General features: G+C 49.7%; 1 protein-coding gene across 1 annotated transcript in view; it reads right to left on the bottom strand.

Annotated features, from left to right (window-relative positions):
- LOC132392921 (FYVE and coiled-coil domain-containing protein 1-like) overlaps positions 1–7,824 on the bottom strand; it is a 65,565-nt gene extending 57,741 nt beyond the window's left edge. The window contains exon 1 of the mRNA XM_059967510.1: positions 7,699–7,824. The gene's annotated coding sequence lies outside the window, so the exon portion shown is untranslated. The remainder of the gene's footprint in view (positions 1–7,698) is intronic.
- Positions 7,825–12,228: the final 4,404 nt, after the last annotated feature.

Genomic DNA, 12,228 nt, shown 5'->3' with positions numbered 1-12,228 from the left:
CCAGTCAAGAACCCTGTTCTCGTCTCAATCTCGAAATTGTGCCTTGGATTCGATTCCACCACCTGGGTCTTTATCCTCCTCACCTGGGGCTCCCGCCACAGTACGATTGAGCCTAACATGGACCCAGTGGGCTATCAGAGCCTCTTGTCAGCTGTGGCCAGACACAGCAAAGAAATTCCAAGACAGAGCCTGGAAATACTCCACATGCGGGTGGCCATGTGCCAGCTGTCGCAAGGAGCAAACTAGAGACCATCGGGAGAGCTTGTCGGTTGCTCTGTGGAGTCAGACCTTCCCCTGACCCCAGAGAAGTTCAGCGGTGTCCCGGGGTCTTGCCGCGGCTTCGTCACACAGTGCTCGTTGTGTTTGGACCCCAGCTGTCCTGGTTTCCTACAGAGCGCAGAAAGGCGGCCTTCACGGTCTCTCTCCTGACCGGAGAGCTCTGGCCTGGGCCAGAGCGGAAGATGGAGATCTGCTCTGACGGACAAATTCATGAACATCATGAAGAAGGTGTTCTATCATCCCGCCAGAGCTAACAGATCCTTGGACCATCTGATGAAGGTGGGTCAAGATAGTCAGTAAGCAGCCAACTATGCAATTGAGTGTCAGATTTGGCCAAAGTGCGTGGCTGGAACAGGGAGGTCTTGACAATTCTGCGCCACCACAGACTCCGAGGCGAACTGTAAGGACGTAGACAATCTGACTGATGTCTCCATCCATCTTGATAATCACCTGGCAGAGGGAAAGTGGGACCATCTCAGGAGGTCAAAGAGGGTTAGCCCAAGCCCATGGTAGTTCCACTTCCCAAGGCTCTCTACCGATGAGAGGTCCCGGCACTGGAGTCCAAGTTGCTGCCAGTACCAAAAGTCTTGAATGTCTACCGTCCAGTGGCCCTGACCTCACTCAGCACGGTGACCCTAGGGAGGCCGGTCCTGGTCAGATCAGACCTTGGTTCCCTGTAGTTTGCCTACCAGCAGCACCTTGGAGTTGACGATGCTGAAACCTACCTGCTGAACAGAGCCTAAGCAGGGTAGCACTGTGGGGACCATGTTGTTTGATTTCTCAAGTGCCTTCGATACCATACAGCCCTCATTACTGGGGGAAGAGCTCCATTCAAAGCACAGTGGCACTTCCACGGTCCTCTGGATAATGGACTACCTGACTGACAGACCACAGTTTATGCAGCTTCAGAGCTGTGTGCCAGACATGGCTATAAGCTGAGAGTTAAGAGTTAGGGGGCAAAAGTTTAAGGGTAACACGAGGGGGAATTTCTTTACTCAGAGAGTGGTAGCTGTATGGAAAAAGCTTCCAGTAGAAGTGGTAGAGGCAGGTTCGGTATTGTCATTTAAAGTAAAATTGGATAGGTATATGGACAGGAAAGGAATGGAGGGTTATGGGCTGAGTGCAGGTTGGTGGGACTAGGTGAGAGTAAGCATTCGGCACAGACTAGAAGGGCCGAGATGGCCTGTTTCCGTGCTGTAATTGTTACATGGTTATAAGCAGCAGTGGGGTCCCACAGGGGACTGTACTAACTCCCTGTTTACCCTGGATACCTCGAACTTTAGATAAAACACTAAGTCATCTCATCTGCAGAAACTCTCTGATGACTCAGCAATAGTTGGGTGTATAAAGGGAGGACGGGAGGATGAGTATTGGGCCCTGGTGGAGGACGTTGTCAAATGGTGAAAGCTGAATTATCTGCAGCTGAACATCAGCAAGACAAAGGAGATGGTGATGGACTTTAGGAAGACCAAGCCTGCACTGCTCCGTTACTACTGTTGGTGAGGACGTGGATGTGGTGAGGACCTACAAGTACCTGGGGTGCACCTGGATGACTGACTGGAGCACCAACACAGAGTCTGTGTACAAGAAGGGCCAGGGTCGCCTCTACTTCCTGAGTAGACTGAGGCCCCTTGGAGTGTGCAGGCCTCTCCTTCACATCTTCTACCAGTCTGTTGTCACCAGTACACTCTTCTATATGGTGGTGTGCTGGGGCAATGGCATCAACATGGGTGATGCCAGCAGTGTGAAAAAACGGATTAGAAAGGCTGTCTTTGTTTCAGGAGTCAAACTGGTCACACTGGAGGCTCCGGTAGAACAAAGGACCCTATGGAAAATCCTGGCAATTCTGGACAACGTTTCCTACCCTCTGCATGCCACCTTGGCTGAACAGAGGAGCACTTTTAGTAATAGACTAAGACAACTACGCTGCTCCAAAGATAACTACCCTTGACCATTAGATTTATAATGATGAAAGCTATAGCTGGCGAAGTGATGACCCCCCTCCTGTTAGACTGTTCGTGGTAACTTATTTTTATTCTTTCTATATCTCTTCTAATACTTATATCTGTGCACTTGTAATGCTACTGTGACACTGTGATTTCCTTTGGGATCAATGAGGTATCTGTCTGTCGGTGTGCAGGGACGAATGTCCAAAGCTGCAGCCGTTGTGAAAACTGCTGAGACCATTGTGACAGTGGCAGCCATTACTCCTAACCCTACTGATTCTGGGGTCACACTGAAGGCAGACATCTCCTTAGGAAAGAACCAGTGAAAGGTGAATGCCTTTGTGGACTCCGGGGCAGTTGGTAATTTCCCAGATTTGGGGATAGCCTGTCAGCTCAACATACCTCTGCAGGAGTTGAGCCAGCATATTAGTTTTGCAAATGAGGATATGGGAACACGTGGAGGGCATTTGTTTTCACGTCATAGATTTTCCTCGGATACCTCTGATCCTTGGGCGCCCTTGGCTGTCCAAGCGTAACCCTTCTGTGAACTGGGAGAAGTGAGAATCATCACATGGTCAAGTCTTCGCAAGAAGGAGAGTTTTCGGTTTGATGATCTGACCTCCAGACTCTCCTGAGTCCAGCGGCCGATGAGGAGGCAGACTTTTGCTCAGGGTAATCCATAGGCTTTGGGAAACCCAGTCCTACCTCCAAGGGTGGACAAGCCAGCCCTAGTCACCAAGACCATGTGAGTCCCAACCCTGTCTAGTGGGGGTGCCCTGGAATAGGAGAAAAAGGGTCTTTAGTTCATGAGCAAGCCAAGAAACCCACCAAGGAAGTGCCGAAGAACTCTGGAGCCCTAGCAGCCAAGCCTAGGGGAACCAGTTGCCAGGTCCCATCTAAGTGTAGATAGATCCTCCAAACCTAATCCCAGGAGGACAAAGACTAGTTATGGCGCCATCATTTGAGGATATGAATGAAGATTTTTGGTTCTGATTTGGTCAAGTCTCTGGAGTTGGATGAGGTCTCTGATTTACATGCTGTTTCGACAAAGGACTCCAGGGTCTGCTGAATTACCCTTGCTACCTAAGGAACCTCAGGAGTCCCCCTCGGAGGGATTTTCGAGGGTAGTTGCAACACCCAAGCTGATAGAAATCCACTCCATCTACAAGGTTTTGGAAGAGGCCTACAGCAAGGGAAAGACCTTGACTATTCCACTGCACCAGCTCTACAACTGTACTATAGACCTACTGCCAGGTACTTGACTTCCACAGTGGCGATTGTATGTGTACTCTGACCCAGAGAGAGTAAAGAATGAATTCCATAGATTCATCACGAAAGAAACTTCTCCTCTTCTCTGTTTCAGATCAATGTCCTTATGTGCTGAGGTTATATCATCTGTTCCTGGACATGCCCACTATAGGAAACATCCTGTTCACATCCACTCTTTCTGGACTTTAAATGTTCAGTATTTTTCAATGAGATTCCCCCTCCTCCCCCACCTTATTCTTCTAAACTCCAGTGAGTACAGGCCCAGAGCCATCAAACGCTCCTCATAGTTAACCCTTTCATTACTGGCATAATTCTTGTGAACCTTATCTGGACCCTGTCCAAAGCCAGCACTTCCTTTCTTAAATAAGGGGCCCAAAACTATTCACAATTCTCTAAGTGAGTCTTACAAAGCCTCAGCATTACACCCTTGCTTTCATATTCTAGTTCTCTCAAAATGAATGCTAACATTGTATTTGCCTTCCTTACAGACACCCCACCTCTCCCGGAAGTTCCGGGAGACTCCCACATATTGATAGCAGCTCCCTGATGCCCGCAAATTATATACGATATCCCGGAAATCAATTTTTTTTTGAGAGACAGACAGACAGACAGAGAGCGAGAGGGGCGTGGCAAGTGGCTAAGTCGTTGGTTTAGTGATCTGAAGGTCGCTAGTTCGAGCCTCAGCTGAGGCAGCGTGTTGTGTCCTTGAGCAAGGCACTTAACCTCACATTGCTCTGTGACGACACCGGTGCCAAGCGGTATCGGCCTAGTGCCCTTGCCCTGGACAACGTCGGTGGCGTGAAGAGGGGAGACTTGCAGCATGGGTAACTGCTGGTTTTCCATACAACCTTGCTCAGGCCTCAGTCAACATCGAAGTCGATGGACAGCCGAAGAAGAAGAATACACTATCTATGCTAGTATCCGTCCTGTAATACCAGAGGCTCTTAGCTTGTTAAGCAGCCCCACGTGTGTCACCTTGCCAAAGGCCTTATGAAAATCCAAATAAACAACATGTACTGACCCTTCTTTGTCCAATCTGCCTATTATTTCGTCAAGAAATTCCAATAGATCTGTCAGGCAAGATTTTATCTTTTAGAAAACCATGCTAACTTTGGCCTACTTCATCATGTGTTTGCAAGTACCCCAAAACATCATCCTTAATCATAGATTCAAACATCTTTCCAAACATTCAAGTCAGAATAACTGGCCTATAATTTCTTCTCTGACTCTCTCCCTTCTTAAGGAGTGGTGTGACATTTGCAGTTTTCCATTCCTCTGGAACCATTCCAGAATTTAGTGATTCCTGTCAGATCATTACTAATATATTCACAAACTCTTCAGCAGACTCTTTCAGAACCCTGGGGTGGAGTCTGTCTGGACCAAATGACTTACCTACCTTCAGACCTTTTCCCAAGCATCTTCTCCTTAATAATAGCAACTACGTTCACTTCCACCCTCTGACATTCTTGCATTTCTGACATTCTGCTAGTGTCTTCCACAGTGAAGACTGATGCAAAAAGCTTATCAAGTTAACATTTCTTTATACCCCATTACTACCTCCCTCGTGTCATTTTCCAGCAATACAATATCCATTCCCATCTCTCTTTTGCTCTTTATATAACTGAAAACCTTGCTATCCTCTATTATGTCATTGGCTAGCTTACCTTCATATTTCATCTTTCATATTTCATATTTCTCTCTTCATGTTTTTTTTTAGCTGCCTTCTGTTGATTTTTAAAAGCTTCCCAATTCTCCACATTTCCAATATTTTTTGCTATATTATATACCCTCTCTTTTACTCTTATGCTGTCATTGATTTCCCTTGTCAGCCAAGGATCAATCAAGGTTGCCTCATCCTCCCTTTAGAATGCTTCATCTTTAGGATGCATCTTGTACCTTCCCCAATTTTCCATATTAAACTCCAGTCATTGCTGTTTTGCCATCATCCCTGCTGGTGTCCCCTTCTAATCAACTTTGGCCAGATCCTCTGAAGTTTCCTTTACTCCACTCTAATATCATAAGACCATAAGATATAGGAGCAGAATTAGGCCATTTGTCCCATCAAGTCTGCTCTGCCATTTCATCATGGCTGATCCAATTTTCCTCTCAGCCCCAGCCTCCTGCCTTCTTCCCATATCCCTTCATATCCTGACCATTCAAGGATCTGTCAACCTCTGCCTTAAATGTACACAAAAACTTGGCCTCCACAGCTACCTGTGGCAAAGAATTCCACATATTCACCACTGTATGGCTAAAGATATCCCACCTTGTCTCTATCCTAAAAGGACACCCCTCTATTCTGAGGCTGTGTTCTCTGGTTTTAGACTCTCTCAGCATAGGAAACATCCTCTCCACATGTGATCTATCAAGGCCTTTCACTGTTCGACAGGTTTCAAGGAGGTCACCCCTCATTCTTCTGAATTCTAGTGAATACAGGCCCAGAGCCATCAAACGGTCAACATATGACAAGTCATTCAATCCTCGCATCATTTTCTGTGAACCTGCTTTGAACCCTCTCAAGTTACAACACTCCCTTTCTAAGGTAAGGGGCCCAAAGCTTCTCACAATACTCCAAACAAGACCTCACCAGTGCTCTATAAAGCCTCAACATTACATCCTTGCTTTTATATTCTAGTCCTCTTGAATTAAAGCTAACATTGCATTGGCCTTCTTCACGACAGACTCAATCTGGAAGTTAACATTTAGGGAATCCTGCACAAGGATTCCCAAGACTCTTTGCACCATGTTTTTTCTTTTGTAATTCTTTCTACTTTGAAAATAGTCAACCCTTTCATTTCTTCTACCAAAGTGCATGACCATACATTCCCCGACCATCTGCCACTACTTTTTCCATTCTACGAATCTAAGTCCATCTGTAGCCCCTACTCCCTTAAAACTATCTGAAACTCCACCTATCTTCATATTGTCTGCAGACTTTGCAACAAAGCTATCAATTCTATCATCCTTTAATACTGATACATCCGAATTTATCTTCATCCTCTCAAACTCTGTTCCACTCTAATATCTTAAGATCATAAGATATAGGAGCAGAATTAGGCCATTTGTCCCATCGAATCTGCTCTGCCATTTCATCATGGCTTGATCCAAATTTCCTCTCAGCCCCAATCTCTTGCCTTCTCCCCATATCCCTTCATATCCTGATTATTCAAGGATCTGGCTTGAATAGGTCAGCTGGTGGTGTAGTGAGATCAGCACTGGGCTTGAGAACGGAGGTTCCCAAGTTCGTTCCCGAGCGTGCTCTCCATCCGTGCTGTGTTGATGTTGAGCTCGCAACTTGACCTCGTTAAAATAAAACACTGCCAGCTCCAGTTTAAATTCCCACACAGAATATTGTGGAGGATCAAACACCCAGACCCAAACACAAACTGCAGTGTCAATTCTATCATATTATGATCATTGCTTCCCGAGGATTCATTTACCTTCAGATCCCAAATCAAATCTCACCCAATCCGGAATTGCCTTTCCCCAAGTGGGCCCAACCACAGGATGATCCGAAAAGGCATCTTGTACGCATTCTACAGATTCCCTCTCTTAGGATCCAGCACCAACCTGATTCTCCCAATCCACCTGCGTATTGAAATCCTCCATGACTATGGTAACAATACCCTTCTTATATACCTTTTCTATCTTCTGTTTTAATTTCTATCCCACATCCTGCTCAATGTTCTGAGGCCTGTACTTAACTCCCATTCAGGGTCTTTCTACCCTTGCAGTTTCTTAACTCTACCCACAAGGATTCTTCCAATCCCACGGCATCCCCTTCTAAGGAATTGATATCATTTTATACTTACAGAGCCACCCCACACCCTCTGCATACCTGCCTCTCATTCTGATACAATGTGCATTCTTGTTGAGCTCCCAACAATGATTTTCTTTTGACCAAGGTTCAGTGAACCCCACAACATCATCTCTAACTATGCTACAAATGCACAGTATACCCCGCACCAGTTTCGCTGCCTTTGGTTCCCTTGTGAACTCAGAACTCATCTGTCTGGTAGCTGCCTAACTCTGAATGTGACTTGTGTCTGTCACTCCCGGACTCTGTCTGTGCTTGCATGTGTTGGAGTAACTGTGCCCCATCTGACGAATAGAATCGGTCTTTGCAGAACCCACCAGCACAGTGGATGGAACAACATTCTGTTTGGTGGGGGAGAGGTGACCGATCCTCACCTGATCTGCTCACCTGTTCTGTCTCCTTCCGTGGAATGCCGACCCTGCCTGAATCTGGAGGGGGCTCCAATTCACCACCAGACTCCCGGCAACGCCATTCCCACTGACTGCTTCTCGCGGCGTCTGTCTCTTTTGCAGAAGTTCCCACACAGGCAGAGGAAGTGATCCACTTTAAAACTTTGAGCTGGGAGAGTGTGTCTACAATGAATCATTGGTTTCTTAACTCTTTCCAGCCCACAGCCATTCCTCTCTGCGGAGCAATTTTCAGCAAGATGCAAATGTCTGTAATACTCCCAGTTTGTAAATAATAAAATACTGCAGAGAAGAGTGAATGGAGTGTAGCTCCCTCTACACCATCCCATCAGGTACTCCCAAGGTCAAACACAGAGTGAACTTCCCTTAATTTGTCCCATCAAACACTTCCAGGGTCAAACACTGTGGTGAACTACATATACCTGTCTGGACACGCCCCCTGCTGACTGCTGCTGTGGCTCCCCCCTACAGACTCCTGTATAAAGGTGATTGAGGCCTGAGCCCGGCCTCTCTGTCTCCAAGATGTAGTATGGTGGTCAACCACTGCTTGTTCCTTCTTCCAGTCAATAAAAGCCGATATCTCGCCTTTACGTCTTAGAGTGAGCTAGTGATGGTTCCTCAAACACACAGTGACCCTCCCTCTACACCATCCCATCAAACATTCTCGAGGTCAAACATAGAGTGAGTCTCCTTCACCTCAAACACTCCCAGGGTCAGACACAGAGTGAAGCTCCCTCTACACTGTCCCATCACACACACCCGGGGTCAGACACGGAGTGGAGCTGTTCTGATTGCGCTGGGAGAAATCGGGGAAAAACTGCTTTATGAAGGTCTTGAATTACTTGGAAATTGGTTTGAAACGTCTCTTGAACATCTAAGTGAGTGGCTGGTTTAGAGTGGAAGCTTCGTTTGGAGTTTTTCTGCCAGTTTGGACGGGGTTCGTTGACGGCTTCGAACTGCGTAGCACCCAGCCGTGGCCGCTGCAACTCGCCAGGAAGCAGGTTCGCTCCCAAAACCAGAGACAAACGCCGTTGCTCCCCCAGTGACATTGGGACAACCTCCTTCCATCTGTATCGTCGGGATTCTCGTTCGGTGTTGGAGCCGAACCGTCGTTTGAGACGTCTCGACCTCTCACGGCCTGGAAGTTTGGCGGGACTAACGGAGCCTCTCCTGGCATTGGAATTTCTGGCACGGAGCCAGCAAGGTACTGTCGAGTACAAATTTTTCCCACCAGTTACTCAACTCGCTCCAGGACTTTATAACCAGCACCATCGTATCATTCTCGATTCGGACACATAAGTAACATGCCGGACCAGTCTACAGGGAGTCGCAGGCCTGCGGGGAGTTATGCAAAGGCGGCTGCCTCTCCGGCCTCGGACAACGCCCTGTTTCGGACGGTGAAAGTTGAACGCGGGGTGCAATGTATTTTGCGAACTGGAACTACGCTGGAAAAGTGCGCGGAGGCCATGGAGGACTTGTTGGGGAGAGATGGTGTTTTGGCCGCTGAGAAGGTGTTTTACCTGAGGAATGATGAGTTGGTGCATCGGGCCCTCAGTAGAGGGATCACGGTGGAGAACATCTTTTTACAGATGGAGCTAGTGACAGCTCCCACACAACGCATCGTCCTCGGTCACGTACAGCCTTTCATCCCCAACGAGGACCTGCTTCCCGCACTGGCCCGCTTGGGGCAAGTACGGTCAGAGATAACTGCCATCAGGCACAAATTCAGGAGGCACACCCTCCGGACCATAATCTCTTTCCGGCGACAGGTATTCATGAAACTGGAAAGGGAGGATGAAGTTGAGGGCCGGTTCACTGTCTGGCACGAGGGGGTAGATTATCAGGTGTATTGGAGCTCTGAGCGCCCACGGTGCCATGCGTGCAGGGAGGTGGGGCACTTTCGGAGGGACTGTCCTAGCACCCGAAAACCCAGGGAGTCCACTTCGGGAACCAGTGTCCCAGCTAACTCTGGCCCTGATCCCATTCTTGCTCCTACACTTGTGCCGGCCCCTGCTCCTGCCCCTGACCCTGTCTCTAACCCTGTCCCTGTTCCTACGTCAGTTCCAGTCTCTGCTCCTACCCCTGTGGTTCAGGCGGGTGATCCTGGGGCTACGTGTGGGGAGGTTCAGGCGAGGGATGGGGTGGAGTCTGTGCGGGGCAAGAAAGCGAGGAAGAAATTGAAACACGTGAAGAAGTCGGCCCCCGAGACCGCAGAACTCACGCCCATTTGCCCTGAGGTGGAGAGGGAGGCTCGGGGAAGCGTACGGTTGGACGGGGCGATAGGAGCGGAGAGTACCGCTCCATCGGTGAATTCCGCACCTGTGTGCTCCTCCGGCTTGAAGAGGAGATGGGATTGTTCCCCCAAGAGGGCAGAGAATGTAGATGAGGGGGAGTCCCAGAAAGGGGTGGGGATCCGGGTGGGAGTTGTGTCTAACCCTGAATCCCCAGATGTAGACACCAGTCCTGGGGTGGGTGGTGTGGTTGTGCATGAAGCTAGTGCTGGGCCTGTTTGCACGCCTAAAACAGTCCTGGAGCCCTCCACCCAGGACTTAGCAGTAAGCGCCTCCCTGGAGGCAAATGTATTAAGTAGTACAAGTGGAGAGGAGACCAGGCTCTCTCACAGTCAGCATCAGGCTGCCAGTGAATCCATTGGGCCAGAGCTGCTGGGGTCCCCTTCATACCTGTCTCCTGGGGAGGGTGATGTAACCTGCATGCCGACCCCATCAACTAATGGCCTGCAGGGAGTCCCTTGGGATTTTCCCTCCATCGTCGCAACTGTGGGTAAGACTGATGCGACGGTGGAGCGGGAAGGTATAGGGGAGGTACCCGCTGTGCAGTGTAGGTTACAGGGGCAGCCACCTTATACACCACATGAGGAGGACGGTGGGGGATCTGTCTGCAGTGAGGGGTTGGAGGGGGATTCATTTGATAGCGAGACAATGGACATCCTCACCCCTCCAGTGAAGTCCCCACTGATACCTGTGGAGGAGATCAGGGTTTATTCACTCCTCTGTGGGTGCAAAACACCGGCCTAAACTAGCCTCGCTTCGCTGGCCTAGCATGCCGAGGCTGGTGAAGTCCCTGAGGGTCATCCTCAGAGGGAAGGGGAAGGGGAAGAGGAATGCTGTGTCAGGGAATGACAGGCGGCAGCTGAAATCCTTCCTGGATGACCTGGTGCGGGACATCAGGATGAAAAGCAGCTTCGCTCCTTCGGGAGATGGTGGGTCACAGGGTAGCGATGGTAGCAGTCGGGCCCGGAAAGCAAAGGATATTCTCGGTTTTCTTCGGGAGAGTGCGGCTGAGGGCGCCATCGCTCTCAGTGGGAAGGGGACTGGTGCTGAGGCCTAGTGTGCTTCCGACATGAAGCTTACCATAGCTAGTCTCAATGTAAATGGTAGCAGGGGCTCTCTCCGCAGATATAACAATCTCTCAGTCCTCAGGGATGGGAGATACGTGGTGAGTTTCCTGCAGGGAACCAATACCACCCCGGGAGACAAGTCCACTTGGCTCCTGGAGTGGCAGGGTGGGGTCTACATGAGTCACCTTAGCTCCAACTCTAGTGGGGTGGCGATCCTGTTGGCCCCAACCTTCCGGCCAGAAATCGTAGGAGTCCAAGATGTTGTGCCCGGCCGTCTGCTCCACCTGGCTGTGCGCCTGGATGGAGTACCGTTACATTTTATCAACGCGTACGCTCCGAGATGCGGGGTGGTGCAGACGCGCCTATTCTGTCAGCTGTCCACCTTGCTGAGTTCCATCGATCCAGAGGACTGCATCATCCTCGGGGGAGACTTCAGCTGTACCCTCGAGGTGGAGGACCATTCGGGCCTCCAACGCGACCCAGCATCGGCGAAAAAGTTAAAGGAGCTAGTCGGCTCCTTCGACTTGGTGGACAGCTGGCGGAATCTTCACCCCGACTTTCGCGCCTTCTCCAGAAGATCGAGAGAGGGGGGTTCCCGGATAAACCGCCTGTATATCTCTCGGGCTTATGTCTCCCACGTGTCGGCTTCCTCCATGCGGCCGATGTCGTGCTCGGATCATCACCTTGTGTGGATGGAATTTACTCCTCTGCACCCTCGGGTGGGATCCGGGTATTGGCACTTTAACAACCGGCTGCTGGAGGACAGCTGATTCCGAGATTCATTCCGAGCGTTCTGGGCCACCTGGAGAGGGAGACGGAGAGAGTTTGGCTCCCTACGGCTGTGGTGGGATGTGGGCAAGGCCCACATCCGGTTTTTATGTCGGGAGTACACTAGGGGGTCGACAAAGAGGTGGGGCTCTGAGATTGAGCGGCTTGAGAGAGCGTTGCTTGACCTAGAGTCCCGTCTTGGTTCGACCGGTGGAGACCATCAAACGTGGCAGGAATACCAGGAGAAGAAGGACGCACTCAGGAATCTGCAGCTTCAGCAGTCCCGAGGTGCGTATGTGAGGTCGCGGATCCAAATGCTACAAGATTTGGACCGCGGCTCACCCTTCTTCTACTCATTGGAGAAGTGGCGGGGAGTTCAAAAGC

Source organism: Hypanus sabinus, chromosome 4 (genome assembly GCF_030144855.1).
Source record: "Hypanus sabinus isolate sHypSab1 chromosome 4, sHypSab1.hap1, whole genome shotgun sequence".
Taxonomy (NCBI): Eukaryota; Metazoa; Chordata; class Chondrichthyes; order Myliobatiformes; family Dasyatidae; genus Hypanus; species Hypanus sabinus.
Note: the sequence above shows the minus strand (reverse complement) of the source record. Positions and strands in the feature narration are given on the sequence as shown.